This window comes from Hemiscyllium ocellatum, chromosome 18 (assembly GCF_020745735.1).
Source record: "Hemiscyllium ocellatum isolate sHemOce1 chromosome 18, sHemOce1.pat.X.cur, whole genome shotgun sequence".
Taxonomy (NCBI): Eukaryota; Metazoa; Chordata; class Chondrichthyes; order Orectolobiformes; family Hemiscylliidae; genus Hemiscyllium; species Hemiscyllium ocellatum.
In genome coordinates, this window is record NC_083418.1 from 44,109,891 (window position 1) to 44,128,935 (window position 19,045).

The 19,045-nt window shown below is 39.9% G+C and overlaps 1 protein-coding gene across 2 annotated transcripts in view; it reads left to right on the forward strand.

The window, feature by feature from the left end:
- stk33 (serine/threonine kinase 33) overlaps nucleotides 1–19,045 on the forward strand; it is a 199,868-nt gene that overhangs the window by 88,852 nt on the left and 91,971 nt on the right. The gene's annotated exons all lie outside the window — the stretch shown is intronic.

The following is a 19,045-nucleotide window of genomic DNA, read 5'->3' on the forward strand; positions in this document are numbered from 1 at the left end:
ACAGGGCAACCAGTACGTATTACAAATCTGAAACCTTCAGAAATGGTTCTCTTTCTGGATCCTCTGCTCCACACTCGTTGCCATGCACCTCCACCTAATCTCCCTGCAGTCAGCTCTGCCTCAGCTCAGGGCCACACACTCCTAGACCTGCAAAGGACTCTGCTTGTTTTACATCCTTAGTAGAATTCACACTCTTAACAAACGCTTTCTCTCCACCATATCAGACATAAAAGAATGTAAGTTAAACAAACTTTCATGTACCTATCTCAATACTCAGGCTTCCTTGACCATTCCAGAACCTTGTCTTGGCCTCTGGAACTGCCCAGATGCCAGTAGCTATGCAGCCACTGAAGCCATGACTGCCACGGTGAAATATGACATCATTTCTACTCCCGCCACCCCACAAACCACAGTTACTGCTGACCACGCCGCCTCTGCAATTGCCGGGAAGGCAACCGCCTCTGCAACTGCTGCTAGATCCATTGCCGCTGCCACAGCCACAATACCTACTCTGCACATCACTTTTGCCCCTGCAGTTGCCACTGCCACAGCCACTTCTGCCCCCAGAGACATCACTCGCTGGAACACTGATGATTACATCGCCGATGTCACTTCTGCCATTAGTGATTCACTCACTGAAACTCAGCTGACGATGTCGCTGAGGTCATGCGTTTCATCATTTCCGCCCCACAGGCACCGCCATAGGCCCCACTTCCAACTAGATGAGGAATGTCACTTCAAGTTGGTGATGTCACTCCCCACCCCATAACTGCACCCACTCAGGTAGCAATCCACGCCCCCACTCCCAGCTCCAACCCTACCCCAGGTCCTATCTCCCAGCCCTGCTGTGTTTTTACTATCCGCCTAGACCTCCCCCTCACTGTGGATGAACATTCAGTCCTCAGCAAAGGCCTCACCTTCATCCCTCTATGCTCCTGGATTAATGAGTTTGACTTCCTGATGAAGAGCTTATGCCTGAAATGCCGATTCTCCTGCTCCTTGGATGCTGCATGACCTGCTGTGCTTTTCCAGCACCACACACTCGACTCTGATCTCTAGCATCTGCAGTCCTCCTTTCTTCTCCCTGTAACCAGTGCACTTGATAATGAAGTTTTGCACAGTAATTGCAGACATTCATTTCTTCTTTCTTAAGGAGGATTGCTAAATCTATAACTGTTGCAAATTTAAAGAATTAAAGCATAATTATTGTTGTTTGCTTACTTTGTTGTTCCATGCATTTTGGTAGTTTATAGCTCTCATCTTTGCTAATGATATTTTGTGAAGAAGCTTGATCATGTTTTTAGAGCAGAACCACCCAAAGTGGGCTGTGATCCAGAGTGCAGTTGTGAGCTGAGATTTTGTTACAGTTCTGAGTTCTGAGACACCATTAGTGACCACAAAGCTTGGCTGTCATCTCCCAATTCCATCGGATCTTCTTACTCCCACCATCATCTGCTCTATCAGCTTTTCCCCTTAACATTCACATCCTCTGAGATTTCACCAAGGTGTTACAATTTTGCAGATTCACAATGGGGCTGCAGTGGGCAAAAAGCTTGGGAAGCATTGCTTTATTGACAACATCCACAAATCTTTCAGTGTGACAAATCTAAGAAAAGTGCAAGGAACAGCACCAATCTCTGTACATGACCTTCTTCAATCTCTCAACAGCCTTTGACTCTGTCAATTATGAGGAATTGTGGTATATCCTCAAATTGAGCTGCCTGCATAAATTTAATATCATCCCACTTGCTTCATGATGACATGCAAGCCATGATCCTCTCAAATGGATCCACTGCAGATTACATATGAGTGCAAACTGAGGTCAAGCAGGGCTGCGTCATTGTACCAACACTCTTCTCCATCTTCCTTGACACAACATTCCAACCCAACTCGAAGTTCTCCACCAGCATTAACTCCAGTGTGCCAGTGCAGCCTTTGGACACCTGTGAAACAGTGTTTGAAGTATGAGACCTCAAACCTAGCACCAAGCTCATGGTCTACAGAGCAGCTTGTCCTCCACATGCTTCTATGCACCAGAAACATGGACTTTGTACACTTCAAATCCCTGGAGAGTAATCACCAGCAATGCCTTCACTAAATTTTGCAAACCCACTGGCAAGATAGGCATGACAACATAATGAAGGGCTTATTCCCGAAGCATTGACTCAACTCTTTGGATGTTGTCCTTTCCAGCACCACATTTTTCGACAATGCAAACATAAGAACCTTCTTCCAAGCCACTATCCCCAGTATCGAGGCGCTGGTCATTCACAACCAGCAAAAATGGGTGGCCATACTGTCTACATGTCCGACACAAGATTCTCTGAACAAACGCTTTACTTGGGAGTTCCACAGTGGCAAGCTATCGCTAAGAGGGCACAGGGAGCGCTAGAAAGACTCCCTAAACATCTTCCTAAATAAATGCAACATCCCCACTGACACATGGGAATTGCTTGCCCTAGAATGCACATAATGGAGAAGAGTAGACAGGCAGGAGGCTGGAAGACCACAGCAAGTCAGGCAGCATCAGGAAGTGGAGAAGTCTGACATTTTGGGTATAACCCTTCTTCAGGAATGGAGAAGCATCCGCTAAGGTGCCAGTCACTTTGAGCATCACCAGGTGTGAACAACGTGCAGAATCCAGATCATCCCATCTACCCACCTTATCAAACACCAGCTTCCCCCTCCTTGTGGCAGTCTGCAGCTCCAGAATTAGACTATTCAGCCATTGTTCAGCCAGTTCTGGAGTGGAAGAAAGTCATCTTCAACCCTGATGATCTGCCAAAGGAAAAGAAGAAATAACCCCCTATTCAAATGCGAGCTGTCTCAAAATAATTTATTGGTCAGATTTGACTTATCCTGCTTGATTCCTTGCTGCCTGCCTTTGATAAAATGATACTTGTTCCAGAGCTTAAGCTCTGTCTTAATTGATGGGTTCTAGTAACTGTAGTTTGGTACTAATACTTTGAAGCCGCATGGTGAACAGGGAATGATCATCTCCAAGAGGGAACCTGACCATTGCCAGTTGATACTCAGTGGCAACTACATAATTGAATTGTCCACTACTAACATCCTGGAGTTATCATTGACCAGGAACTGCACTGGACTAGCCATATAAATACAGTGCCTGCAAGCGCAGATCAGAGGCTCAGAATCCTGCAAAATGTAGGAGTGACTCTCCAAAACCTATCAATTATCAACATGGCACAGGTCAGTTAGCCAAAATTCTAACTGTTTGGCTGGAGGAATATAGTTCCAACAATTTTCAAAAAGCTTGATGCAGTTCAGGAGAAAGCATCTTGTTTGACACCACAGCTACAACATTTGCTTCCTCCTCCACCAAAACACACAATAGCAACAGATGCACTACAGATATTCACAAAGGCTTAAGCAACACCTTCCAAACTTTCATCACTACCATTTCAAACAGCAAGGACAGCAGATATGTGAGCACAACACCACCTACAAGTTTCCCTCCCCCACCACATTGACTTGCAACTAACTTGCCATTCTTCATTTGTTTCTGGGTCAAAGTTTTGACATTTCTTCCCTAGCAGTACTGTGGGCGTACCTGCACTAAATGGACTACAAGGTTCAAGAAGGCAGTTCACCACCAGGACAGCTGGTGGATGGGTAATAAATGTTGGCCATGTCAGTGAAGACCAACACTGAAAAATTAATTAAATTTTTAAAAAAGATAGTGTTAAGTGATTCTCTGAAAGTGGAGTCACACGTAGACAGGGCAGTGAAGAAGGCTTTTGGCACACTGGCCTTCATCAGTCAGGGCACTGAGTATAGAAGTTGGGAAGTTTTGTTGTAGTTTTACAGGATGTTGGTGAGGTCGCACTTGGAATATTGTGTTTAGTTTTGGTCACTTTGCTGTAAGAAGGATGTTATTAAACTGGAAAGAATGCAGAAGAAATTTATAAGGATGTTGCCAGGACTCAAGGGCCCGAATTATAGGGAGAGGTTGGACAATCGAGGACATTTTTCTTTAGAGCGTACGAGACTGAGCGGGGAATATTATAGAAGTATATAAGATCATGAAAGACATGGATAGGGTGAATACTCTCAGGGTGGGGAATAAAGGACAAGAGGACCTCAGGTTAAGGTTAGAGGGGAAAGAATAAAATGGGATAAGAAAGGCTTAGAAGGAAATGGGCCACGTGCAGGGAAATAGAGTTAGCATAGATGGACATTTCTGTTCGTATGGGCCAGTTTGGGCTTGTCTCTGTAATGTAGGACTCTGACTCTGCATGAATCAAAACAGGTTTAAATTATTAATTAAGTGGTAGTATGAATTTTGTGTCCCAAGTTTGCATGTCGTATTTTTGCGAAAAATGTCAATGGGGAATGTATCAGAAATTGGCAATGGTGATGTCAGAGAGGAAAAGCTTTGGTTTTGTTGAAATTAGAGAAGTTGATGTTCCATTTGGAGACTATGACTGCAAGGAAATCTGATAGAGGTGCTAAAAGGTCTGAGGGACTTGAAGGGTCAGTTGCTTGCTTATTAAAAACATAAAGTTATCAGCATCAAATAAATGAGAGAAATTTATTTTACACTCTATATTTAGGGCAAGATTGTTCTTCTAGAAACAGTTGTGGAAGCAGAACTCATAATCAGCTTTCAAAACCATGGTGGCAAAATATTTTAAGTAAAAATTGACCATTATATCATGAGACAAATGGAGTCCAATAGATATTTAGTTCAAAGGTCTGGTGGATATAACTAGTTTAGTGATTTCCGTCTATGCTGCAGCACTTAATGATTCTGTGGAACAGTTTAAAGATCGGTATACTCTTTGATTTATAATTGCTGTTGTGTGATAGATAGTATTGCTATGTTAGTCAACAAGTATATCTAGAAATCTAGCTTTGTAGTCTGCGCTAGATAGTTGTGCAATCACCTTAACATTGTAATAGGCAATATCATAATGATATGGTTGCTGTGAGATCATTGCTAATTGCCAGTTGAAAGACTTAGGAGCAACTCATCTGTGGAATGTATCTTGGCATCTCCTTAATATAAACACTTGTTGCTATGTATCTTTTGATAACTTACTAATAAGTCTATTGAAATTAAATCTAGTTATAAAACATGATTTATTTCATCATAAACTAAAGGGCTACATAGCTATAGTTACAGGAGTATGACATGCTCTTGGATATTTGTTTTTCATAATTACTTTGTTAACCCTGTAGTATTATAATCTGAGTAGGGATTTAGCAATAAAGACTTTACTCTATATAAGCATTGATACAACTTTATAAAGAACTAAAAATAATATGGTGCTGAATGTTTGTTTTTATTTTGTACCATTTACCATCTTGAATTCATAAACGATAATACATTTTCAATTCTGGACTTTATTGGGTCACCTGTAAGTTTCTGTTTTTAGTAGAAAAGACCTCAGCCTATTCAGTTGGTTCTGATACTCTATTTTTTGGGCATTTGTGCAAGTATGGTGGACTGTCACTGTAAAAGTCTGATCACATGAAGTAATGATGACATCATCAGCCAATTTGGGTAGACAACAGATTAGCCTAACCTTGCTGCTGGTAAACACATCCAAAATAAAGCTCCTGCTGTTTTAACACTTTGTTCTCCTGGACCTTTTTGGAATGTAATACCTGTGTATTTGTTTTTGTCTTCTTTGCACTTCTCTATCCATTAAGTGGGGACCAGTGCTGTTCACAGTGCTCCATGTGTGTGGTCTAACCATGGTTTTATACTTATTCTACAAAACCTGCCTGCTTTTATATCTATCCATCCACAGATGAAATTCTATGCTTTGTTTCACTGTTGCTTTGTTTTGTCCCTAATAATCCTTTGTTCCAAATGTTAGGTTCTTGTATAGAATTTGTTGAATGCTTTTGGATGCCGAGGAGTACTGCATCATAGTTTCATGGTCCACTTGGAATTTCAAGAAAAAAACCAACCAATCAAGCAAGTTGATCAAGTCAACATTTTCTGTTTGAATTTTTGTGGGCTTAACTGCTTTTATTAGACAAATAACCTTTAAGTTTACTTCTGATACTTTTTCCATTATATTGCACACTATGGAGGTAAGCAAATATGTACTCATTACTATCAGCCCATTTACAATTTACTGGAATCTCCCCAGAGTTTGCTGTTGATAATTTCCTTTAGCATCTCTAACACTGCTACGTTAACTTCCACATAAATTTGTCAGAATTACTCTCTATATGTGTGAATAGGGTTTCCAATGGACTTCTGAAAAAGGTTCGGCAGCAGAGTAGGAGAAATTCTGAGAAAATTCCCAGGAGTTGATACCCTGTTGGTATGATTTTTATTTGCTAATTTCACTTCATTTACCATTCTAATAGTATTGTAAATATAGCTATATAGGTTGCAACTGTTGAAGAAGGCAGCACATCACCATCTTCTCAACGGCAATTGGACATACAATCACATTAATTAGAAGCATAAGTAGACCACTTATTTGTGTCATGGACTGGGCCAGACCACTCAAAACATTCTTAAGCAGGCAGCCCAGACCATAACATTGCAATTTGTTTCCGTAAGTGTACAGTGAAAATTATCCGGATTAAGTTAGTGAGGTTGATTACCAGGTTTAAAACAGTCAAAAATTTATTCACAAAATTGCACACGAAGAACAGAATAAAGGACCCTTACAGAACTCGGTCTATCCAAACTAGACTTAAGTATGCTTTCCGATTTTACACAACAGTCCCAATAAACAAACCCCCTTTAAAATACAGTGCAAAAAAGGATCAGATGTTTACAGGTTGAAGTTAGAAGAGAGAGAAGAGATAGTTTCTACACAGCTCACTGTTGATCTCCCAACCAGTTCTGGACTTAACTAAACTGCTTATCTCAGCTAGAGAGTTGACCATTCCCCTTTCTTTATATTTGTCATTTTTAAAACATGACTACTTTGGCCTGAAGTCTCATCTGTTTACATATAAACAAAAAGGCCTCTCAATGCCCTTTCATCTCTGTATCAAACCAGGCTGATTGGAGCCCGGCCTAGTTTATTACCCCTCTGAAAAGAAAATCAAGGACAGAGTATCCTTGAGCCAAGGAACAGCTTTTAGAAAAAAATGACTAGCTTTGTGACATTTGAATTCTCTATATCTATCGATAACTTCCTTTGTCCTCTTCAGAACATACTTTCTAACTATTTGTCAACTACGAAATTTAGCTACCATGCCTTTGCTCCATTATGTCATTAATGTAAATTGTTAAATACTGAGATTCCAGTGTGGGTCTCTTTAGATTTCCAATCATCATATCCTGGCAATCAAAAAAAAGACTCATAAGCATACACTGTTTTCTGCTAGTCAGACACTCTTTTATCCATGTTGATAGTTACCCCCTACAGCATGAGCCCTGACTTTGCACAATAGCCTTTGATGTGGTACTATATCGAATACTTCCTGGAAATTACAGTATAGCCTCCCCTTTATCCACCATGCAAGTCATTCCTTCAAATAATTCCAATAAATTGGTTAAACATGATTTCCCTTTCATAAAACCATGCTGACTTTTCCCAATTACTTTGAGTTTTTTTTTAAACAGTAACTTTAAAAAGAATTTAACCTATTCTTCAAATCAACCTGTTCATACATGTTATTACACACCTTTGGAGCAGGTCAGACTTGAATCCACGTCTTCCAGTTCAGGGATTTTCTCTTTCTCTTTCTCTTACTCTATACAACAAGAGGCCCACCTTAAGTTTTTCTTCCAGCTAAAGCTCCTTAATGATCACTCCTGACAGCTTCCCCAAGACAGACATCAAGCTATCTGGCATATAATTCCCTATTTTCAGCCTCCACAATACATTTTAGCAAAGCCAACAGCATGCACATCCATTGAAAGGCAAAAAAAAGGTCAAAGCATTGTCGGATTTGCTTTTCGAGATCATTATATATACTTTGTGTAACTACCGTTTAGTATACTAGTGCTGTGGCAGATTCCAAAGTATTGTCTTTGTTTAAAATTTAGTTTCAGAATCCGTTTTCTGCATTAATATGTTAATAATTATCTTTTGTTTAAAAATGAAATTAGAATTAGGATGGTCTGAGATGGTTACCTGGCTCCAGTGTATCTATTTTCCAGAAGGTGGCTTTCATTTTTGACTTGCAAATAGTTTGAGTAAATCACTTCTGTGAGGTTGACTCTGGAATTTGCGAACAACTCCCTCTTGTGGATTATTCAGCTTTGAAATAGCTGTGATTATTTTATGCATTATTTTATATCTGATTGGAATTGTTGTACAGTCCCAATATTTTAAGTTAGCTTTAGAATTGAGAGGCAGAAAAACTTCACCACAAAGATTAATGGAAACTGGTGAAGCAGAAATGAAAAGTGCAGATAAATGTCACTGGCCATTGATAAGAGACTGTTATTGAAATAATTTTATTAGGTATTTTCTTTCTGCAATATATTCTTCTATATATTTACAAGAAAACATTACATGGAAAAGTTCAATTTCAGTGAAAATTACTTCGTGCCTATGTTTTCTTTATCTAGTTAATAGTTGCTTAATACAACATTTTCAGCAGTTCTGAAAATCCAAGTCTTTTGAATTTCTCCATCAGTTTGCCCTGATTGTTCAATAGTCAGTTTCAAGAATTCAATATCTGTTGACAATTTCAATACAATTGTCAAACCATTAATTCTGTCAAGTTTATTTCAGACATCGCTTGTTTTAATTACTGTTAGGTATGTACTGTAAATATGAATGCATGTTTCCTTATTCTTGGATTCAGTAAATTCTAAAAATGAAGGGAAAAGGCACTATCATTGCTGATGAGGCAGATTTTCATTATACAGTTTACTCACCCTGCATGTCAGTAGGCAAGAACAGATATAATTGGTACTGAAAACTTAGAGAATTTACCTATGGCAATGAATATTTTTCATAGTTGTAATAAATGTTGTTGTTATGTATTATACTTCATATCAGTTTGACCACAGTTTTTTCGGATTTTTGTTTGCTCGTTTGAATATCGTTAGTTTCTATTTTCATTTGAATGTGCATTGAGCAGTCTTTTACAAATGAAGTTCTATGATCCAAAAGTTATTAATCAATCCATATTTAATTATTAGCACCATTCTTATGCATGAATCACCGAGTTTGACAATTAATGTTTAACTGCATAGCAACACTTACTTTTACTCTTGTTTTAAACTTAACTGGTTAATCTGTTTCTCATGGAATTTATTGTGTAACACATGTTGGGGAGCGAACAAAGTCTCTGGGCTTATTCAAAGTGAGATCTATTATTAATGAGGATAGAAACGCCAAGTAATTCCATCGTTCTTTGAAGTGACAGTGAGTTGCTTGGTGTGGTATGGTTGCATATGTAGATTGTCAAGGTACATTTGCTAAAGTATAAGTTAATAGAATTGTGAGCAAAAATGAAGCCCGTGTGTTTGAAGGGCAGTATGGATGTTAATCTAGCAATAGAACGAAGGCAGAGTATCGTGGTACTGTTTTCAAACCAAAAGAAAATTTAAAATGCTGTTCCCCAGGAGTCCATCTGGGAACTACTATATTTTTGGTATAAAGTCTGACTTGGATTAGAGTAAACAGGATATTGTTTTGAAATTTGTTGATATAAAACTAAGACACTCATATAATAGCTGTAAATCAGGAGGTGAAAGAGAGAGAGGAGCTGGCGAAATTGAAATTATGAAGGAAGTGATACGATGCAGACTGAGGGAGCTGTGGGCTGACAAGTCTCCAGGTTCAGATGAATTTCATCCTAGGGCTTTAAAAGAGCTAGCTAGTGAAGTGGTAGATTCAGGAAAGGTTCCATTCAACTGGAAAGTAGCAATATAACCACTCCATTTAACAGGGAGGCAGAAACCAAGGAATTGTAGACTACTTAGCTTGATGATAATCTTGGCGATGGTGTTAAAATTGATCATTAAAGAGATTGTGGCTGCACACTTAGAAAAACTCAAGGTAATCGGAAAGAGTTGACATCTTTTTGTGAAAGAGAAATCCTGTTTGACCAATTTATTGGAGTTCTTTGAAAGAGCAACATATGTTGTGGGTAAAGAGCTGCCTGTAGGTATATGACACTTGGATTTCCAAAAAGCATTTGATAAGTGCCAAATCAGAAGTTATTACAGAAATTAAAAGTTCATGGTCTAAGAGGTGACATTAGCATGGTTATAAGGTTGACTGGCTGGTAGGAAATTGAGAATACGTATAAGTGGGTCTTTGGCAGAATGTAATGAGTGAGGTTTGTGCTGTAGCGTCAACATTTTTCAGTTTCATCAATGATAAGGGAGCAACAGCATGGTAGTTAAATTGGCAGATGATACCTTGGTAGGGAGCAAAGTATCTTGTGAAGAAGACATAGGGAGGTTGCAGATCTATGTAGACAGGTTGAGTGCGCAAATATCTGACAGAGTATAATGTGGGAAAATGTGACGTTGTTCACCTTGGCAGGAAGAATGTAAAACCAGAATTACATAAACACAGAATGACTGCAGAATTGCAAGATGCAGAAGATTTTAGGAATTCTGATGCATGAGTCATACAATGTTAGTATGCAGGTTCAGTGTTTAATGAAGAAGGCTTTTGGGATGCTTTATTATGAGAGGAATTGAACACCAAAATAAGGGAGTTATGCTTCAGTTACACAGGGTATTGGCATCTTGAATACTGTGCAGTTTTGGTCATCTTATTTGTGGAAGTGTGTAAAAGGCCAATGGACTCAAAACATAAACTGCTTTTTTCTACAAAGATGCTGCCATATGAGCTGAGTTTCTCCAGCACTTTGTTATGATTTCAGATCTCCAGCATGCGTGGTTCTTCGTTTATTTTAATGTATTAGATAAGAGATAAGAATGGATAGATGCATGCTGTCTCATCCTGTTGGATGACAAGAGAGAGATATCGGAGCAGGATAGTTTTAAAATTGTTTCAAGTGCTTCAGATGGTTAGAGAATGATGATGAATAGTTGGTCTTTGTCACGAATGTCATTTGTGACTTCAAAGTATTTCAATATTATAGCAGGGATAGAAACCTGGTTAAAATTAAGAAACATGGGCATTTCATGAATGATGGATATGAGTTTGGGAGGTGATAGCATCTCCAAAGACTTTGGAAAGATTAGGGAGATTGGAAGTATGGCAATAGTTTACAAGGTGGGTCAAGGATTTTTTTATGCAGAGAGACTTGAGGGGGAGGTGTGGCATTGCTTGTCAAAGATAGTATTACAGCAGTGGAAAGGACGATGGATGAAGACTCGCCATCTGAGGTAGTTTGGGCTGAGCTTAGAAATAGGAAAGGTGAGGTCACCCTGTTAGGAGTTTTCTACAGGCCTCCTAATAGTCCTAGAGACATAGAAGAAAGGATTGCGAGGATGATTCGGGAGAAGCGTGAAAGTAATAGGGTGGTTGTTATGGAGGACTTTAACTTTCCAGATATTGACTGGGAAAGCTATAGCTCGAGTACGTTAGATGGGTTGGTGTTTGTCCAATGTGTGCAGGAGGGTTTCCTGACACAATATGTAGACAGGCCAACAAGAGGTGAGGCCACACTGGATTTGGTTCTGGGTAACGAACCAGGCCAGGTGTTAGAATTGGAGGTAGGTGAGCACTTCGGGGACAGTGACCACAATTCGGTGACTTTTATTCTAGTGATGGAAAGGGATAAGTGTGCACAACAGGGCAAGAGTTATAGCTGGGGGCAGGGAAATTATGATGCGTGAGGCATGACTTAGGATGCGTGGCTTGGAAAAGTCGGCTTCAAGGGAAGGGTGCAATCGATATGTGGAGCTTGTTCAAGGAGCAACTACTGAGCGTCCTTTATAAGTATGTACCTGTCAGGCAGGGAGGAAAGGGTCGTGTGAGGGAGCCGTGGTTTAATAAGGATTTGGAATCCCTTGTTAAAGGGAAGAGGGCGGCCTATATAAAGATGAGGCATGAAGATTCAATTGGGGCGATTGAGAGTTATAAGGTAGCCAGGAAGGATGTAAAGATAGAGCTAAGAGCAGCAAGGAGGGGGCATGAAAAGTTCTTGGTTGGTAGGATTAGGGAAAACCCTAATAGGTATGTCAGGAATAAAAGGATGACTAGGGTAGGAATAGGTGCAGTCAAGGATAGTAGTGGGAAGTTGCGTGTGGAGGCTGAAGAAATTGGGGAGACACTGAATGAATACTTTTCGTCAGTATTCACTCAGGAACAGGACATTGTTGCCGATGTGAATATTGAATCACAATTAATTAGATTGGATGGCTTTGAGATATGTAGGGAAGAGGTGTTGGAAATTCTGGAAAGGGTGAATATGGATAAGTCCCCTTGGCGTGATGGCATTTATCCTAGGATTCTCTGCGAAGCAAGGGAGGAGATTGCAGAGCCATTGGCCTTGACTTTTGTGTCCTCGTTGTCTACAGGAATAGTGCCAAAAGACTGGAGGATAGCAAATGTGGTTCCCTTGTTCAAGAAGGGGAGTAGGGATAACCCTAGTAACTATAGGCCGGTGAGTCTTACCTCTGTTGTGGGCAAAGTCTTAGAGAGAATTGTAAAGGATAAGATTTATGAACATCTGGATGTGAATAATGTGATCAAGGATAGTCAGCATGGTTTTGTGAAGGGCAGGTCGTGCCTCACAAACCTTATTGAATTCTTTGAGAAGGTGACTAAGGAGGTGGACGAGGGTAAAATGGTAGATGTGGTGTATATGGATTTTAGTAAGGCGTTTGATAAGGTTCCCCATGGTAGGCTACTTCAAAAAATACGGAGGTATGGCATTGAGGGTGAGTTGGAGGTTTGGATTAGGAATTGGCTGGCTGGAAGAAAACAGAGGGTAGTAGTTGATGGTAAAGGTTCATCTTGGAGTGCAGTTACTACCCGTGTTCCGCAAGGATCTGTTTTGGGACCGTTGCTGTTTGTCATTTTTATAAATGACATGGAGGAGAGGCTAGAAGGTTGGGTGAGCAAGTTTGCGGATGATACGAAAGTCGGTGGAGTTGTTGACAGTGAGGAAGAATGTGGCAGGTTACAGCGGGATATAGATAAGCTGCCAAGCTGGGCAGAAAGGTGGCAAATGGAGTTCAATGTAGCTAAGTGTGAAGTGATTCACTTTGGTAAGAGTAACAAGAAGATGGAGTACTGGGCTAATGGTCAGATACTTGGTAGTGTGGATGAGCAGAGGGATCTTGGTGTCCATGTACACAGATCTCTGAAAGTTGCCACCCAGGTAAATAGTGCTGTGAAGAAGGCATATGGTGTACTGGCTTTTATTGATAGAGAAATTGAGTTTCGGAGTCCTGAGGTCATGTTGCAGTTGTATAAGACTCTGGTGCAGCCGCATCTGGAGTATTGTGTGCAGTTTTGGTTGCCATAGTATAGGAAGGATGTGGAGGCACTGGAACGGCTGCAAAGGAGGTTTACTAGGATGTTGCCTGGTATGGTAAGAAGATAGTATGAGGAAAGGCTGAGGCAGTTGGGGCTGTTTTCATTGGAGAAAAGAAGGTTGAGGGGTGACTTGATAGAGGTGTACAAGATGATTAGGGGTTTAGATAGGGTTGACCATGAGAACCTTTTTCCAAGTATGGAGTCAGATATTACGAGGGGGGCATAGCTTTAAATTAAGGGGAGGTAGGTATAGGACTGATGTTAGGGGTAGATTCTTTATTCAGCGAGTCGTGAGTTCATGGAATGCCCTGCCAGTAACAGTGGTGTACTCTCCCTCTTTATGGGCATTTAAACAGGCATTGATAGGCATATGGAGGAAAGTGGGCTAGTGTAGGTTAGGTGGGCTTGGAAGGGCGCAACTTCGAGGGCCGAAGGGCCCGTACTGCGCTGTATTTTTCTATGTTCTATATTCTAGAACTGTCAACGACTAGGAACGCAATATGAGTGGTCAGTAGTTTAGTAGGAGTAGGTTCAAAGTAAGAGGAAATCAATTTAATGGACAAGAGGTCACGAGAGAAGATTGAAAAAGATGCTGGGCCAAGGAGGGCTTTAGAGGAAGTTTAACTAAGTGCTTAAGGACAGGGAGGGAAGCAGCAGATCAAATTAGTCTAATGTCTGTGACCTGACTACACTGGTTGGAGCTGAGGATGGAGGAGAGACTGAGTTTCTTATGGATGTTTGCAGGATCTCAGCCAATCAGTGAATCAGGAACTAAGATTGAGAGATTTTTCTTAATAGCAACTTCTTCCCACGCAGTCTCCTAGATTCATTGGCTCCGGTGACCCAGCTGTCCCGTTTTGTATTCGATTGCAAATCAACAGAAAAACAAATTAAAGAAAACTAACTAGTGGCAGTCTCTTAAAGTGGCAGTGTAACAAAAATTGCATTGTGAAAGGAAACTTATCAAATTTAAATTATGTCTCATTTTTATACTTATTTTAAGCAAATGGAATAAATTAAATGGTGACAGTCTCTCAAATTTTTAACATTTAAATTAATTTAGCTGTGGTTAGTCATGATGCTTTCAGTTTTTATGGGACCCACTTGTTACAGTAATCCTCAAGTGTACCAGCAGCTACCATGTGCTCCCTCTCCAGGGTCACCTTTTGTGTGGTAGTAAACATACAAAGGGCAGGCAGTTGGATCTAAGAAACCTGTTAATGGCCCTAGTAATCAGGCCCAGGAGCAGAACTACAAAGAACACCTACCTACCTGCATCCCTCAGTACAGGATGACCATTTTAATGCAAATCAAATATTCTAAGCAGAAATAAATTAGAATGAAGATGTTGTTTTGGTTAGAGATAATGCCTTCCAGCTCCAGCCCCACCCTCTGCGTCCACTGTTACAAGACACAAGCATGCTAGCTACCAGCACATGCTCCAAGGACAACCAGGCTCAGAAGTAACCTTAGAGGAGAGGCAGGCTGAGTTTAACCACTCCCACTAGTCTGCTGCTTAGACCTATTATTGACCATGCTGTCAGGCCTAGGGACAGACTCCTGAGGATATTCTCAAATCTTCCTGTCCCTCTACTACACACCAGATAGCCAAAAATCAGGAGCTTGCAAGCAAAACTTGAGGTGCAGCCCTCTCAAATAATGAAACAGGGGCTGCAGTCTAATGCACATAGTGAATACATGGAATATGAACACTTTAAGGCAACAAAGATTACAGGGGGCCTGGGAGTCAGTGGACCACCTTTAAGAGTTTGTTGCACGGGAACACTGAATACAATACACTCATGTCAAATGCCTGATGGAAAAAAGGAGAATTGCCATATAGAGACCCTCCCACCTTGGTCGTAGTTTTGGAATGTGGTCCTTTTTTATAACTATTTTTAATCAATCTGTTTGGACATTATATATTGTATCTCCCAGGGCAAGGACTTGGACCCAGACTGCTGGAGCCTTTCAATATTTCTGTTATGGTGTTTTTTTTTTACAGACCAGCTGCACACAACTTTAGTTGCTATCACTAAACACTGGTGATCAACCATCATTACTGAAGACCTGACCCAGAAAGCAAAACTCAGTGTCTACTTCTTGGAAAAGACACCAAGTGCTTGTGTCCAGGATAGTGGAGTGGACTGCAATGGTTTTCTTTTAATGCTGACTGCTCCAGTAGGTCACACCACCAGTCAGAGCCAGCTGGACGCAGATAGAAAGAATAGTGTAGAAGAGCCCTGTTGCATAATTAATGAGCCAAAGATCGGGTGAAAAGGTTGCTCTGAATCAACTGAGTGCTATGAATCAAAGACCCAACAAAACGCTTCAACTGAAAATAGGACAATTTCACTGTCCATTTCTAGCATACTGTCTGCATTTCTTGTGAAATTTTACTATTTCTGTCTCCATGTCTGACACTGACACACACACACACACACACAAATTCCTTCTGGATTTTTCAATACCTATGTCTCCCTGGGCTCCTACTGCTGGAGTTTTTTTAATGCTCTAAACTGCAAACTCCTAATTCTTCACTTAATGATTGTAAAACACAATATGAAATGAATTTATACAAACAGGCCTCCAGATCTCTCATAAGAACAACTCGAAAAATAAAACTCAAATCATGTTTCCTGATTCTTAGAATGTGAAGTACAAAGTATGAATTAAATTTCGCTATAGATGACACCAGTGAAGTTGAACATTAAAGAATAGTCTTATCTCTTTGGCAAGTAGCAGGCGTTGCATCCCTCACCAATCATCCTTACAGTTAGATGCAATTGTTGGTGTCAAACTCAACTTACCAATAGTCCAAGCCATTTTGCCACAGCAAAACGTTTGAAAACAATTTTCTGTGAGCCACACATTAATTTTGAATTTAATTCCTTCAGGGAAGATACGATCCAATTGTAGCAATGCTGCTAAAATTTGAGAAGGTGGCTATTTTTGTACTACACTATCAGGGTGTGCAGGAAGTCTCTGGTGGAAAATGTTCAGATTAAAACCAAGCAGATAGCAAGCTTACAAATACAGCTTTTAAAATTAACTTAATGAATTATATTTCAAATTTGGATTTTAGCGACCTAATAAACGCATTCTAAACCATATATGCTCAACTGTGTTGAGTAGATAAATGCAATAACCTTGCCAAATGAACAAAAAGCACTTGTTATTAATGTCAAGGACCGTGTTACTACTTTGTCATTTTACTTTGTATGTTTTCGTTTGCAATCCATATTAAAGAAGATTACCAAAGTTATTTTGTACAATGTAAATATTACAAATTCTGCAGTCAATTTAACATGGATATAGTAGCTTTGAGTTTTTGATCAGGAGCATCCTAAATTATCATTGATTAATTTAAAGTAATGGTGATTTTCATTAGTAAACATGCTGTGATATACAATTAGTGGCACACACCACAATAAATAGAGCCCTGTCTCAAAAAATATGTTCTAAATATGCTGCATTAAAATATTTATCATATCTATTAGTGGGCGGCACGGTGGCATAGTGGTTAGCACTGCTGCCTCACAGCGCCTGTAGACCCGGGTTCAATTCCCGACTCAGGCGACTGACTGTGTGGAGTTTGCACGTTCTCCCCGTGTCTGCGTGGGTTTCCTCCGGGTGCTCCGGTTTCCTCCCACAGTCACAAAGATGTGCGGGTCAGGTGAATTGGCCAAGCTAAATTGCCCGTAGTGTTAGGTAAGGGGTAAATGTAGGGGTATGGGTGGGTTGCGCTTCGGCGGGTCGGTGTGGACTTGTTGGGCCGAAGGGCCTGTTTCCACACTGTAAGTCTAATCTAATCTAATCTAATCTAAAAAAAAATTCCACAGCTTCTTTCTGTTGGCCTTTTGTTGTCAATGGATTTTATATTTGAATTGACAACTCTGAATAGATATAGGATTTTGTGCAAGCTAATCAGCACCTCAAATCTAATTCATGATTCAATCAAGTCACCGCTAATGTGTATTTCACTCCATCATGGATCTTGCCTGTCCTTGATCCATATCTCTTGATACCCTTACCTAACAAATATGTGATGTCTGATTAAAAGTTTCAATTGACCCTGCAACCACAGCTTTATGTGGAAGAGATGTTCCAGACTTTCATATCCTTCGGAATAAGTATTTCCTGCGTTCATCATAGTACTCAAAAAATCTATTGACTCAACTGAGTGTCCAACTGTCTGGGCTAGAGAGTTCCAACATTTGCAACACCGACTGAAGAGATTTCTCTTTCTCTCAGTACTAAAAGCCTGATTAACATTTTCTTAGTCAACTCTGCCAAGTCTATGGAATTTTGTTTCAATTTGATATCTTTTTTTCATCATTTATAGGGAATATGGGGTTGGCCTACTCAAATCTTAAATGACAATCCCCATTTCTTGGAACAAGTCAAGTGAATTCTTGGTGTGCTCCCTTTGGGACATGTTTGTCCTTCCTTAGGTAAAGAGATAAGCTCAGTATCAGTACTGTGCTCTGTATTCTAGGTAAGGCTTCATCGAAGCCCTGCATAGTTGTAATAAGTCTGGTTTAATTTTGTGTTTTGATCCCTCCATAATAAAATCAAAAATGCTGTTTGCCACCTTAAATTACTTGCTGCACCTCTTGTTAACATTCTGTGATTAACATGGGATTTGTACCATTGGGACCGTCTGCACCTGAACTGTGCTTGACTTCTGTTTTAGCAAGCTATGTAAAAGAAGGAGAGTATTTTAAACTGATTAGTGGGGCAGAGGATTGGGTTTCAGAAGATGTGGTAAAGAGGATAGACAAGGTGATAGAGAAAAGTATTAATATGGGAAATGATTCTGTCCAGAAGGATAGAGAGCACAAATCTAAGAATAAATTAACAGATAAAGCAAGAGGTTACAAATATATCAAAAGGACCTGAATGTTTTGAAAAAAGCAAGTGAACTAATAGCATAAATAGAAGTAGATAAGTATGATTTGATAGCCATTACTACATGGCTACAGGATAATATTGATCTTGGTAACATCACTCTTCAGTGGGAATACAATAATGTGATTGAGTTTTACATTCAGTTTGAGGGAGAGAGAATTGGGTCAAACACTAATATTTTAACAGAAATATGAGTTCGAAGTTGTTGTCCTAATGGCAAACCCACTATTTGTGGTTAACTAAAGAAGTTTAAGATAGTGTAAATTTAAAGGGAAAGCATACAATTGTGTATAGACATGTCAGATCAGAAGATTGAATAGAATATAAAAAAATCAAAAAAAGGACTCAAGCATTAAGGAAGAAAAAGTTAGAGTATGAAAGAAAGGTAACTTAATTATGTGACTGGATCTTACTTTTTTTGGCTAAGTACAAGTTGCATTATGTTTTGATTTTGGAAGGATTCTTGCTGTGAAACCCAGTGAGATTTTTCGCCATATCTTAGCAAATATACCTCATTAGCTACCCAGCCTGCACTATGAAATCCCCCATATTCAATTCTATCCCCACCTTATCATGTACCATTCCTGGACAACTTGCTATTCACTTGGTGTCTGTGTCAGTTCAAAGCTACCTAGCATGGTTCCTGACATTTGTCTTGCACATAGTAGGCAGGGATCTGGAGGGGTGGCACAGAAGCAGGATGACCTCTTCCTCAAGACATACAATGGAGGCCACCACTCTAAGACCATGCCAACCTGATCTGAGTT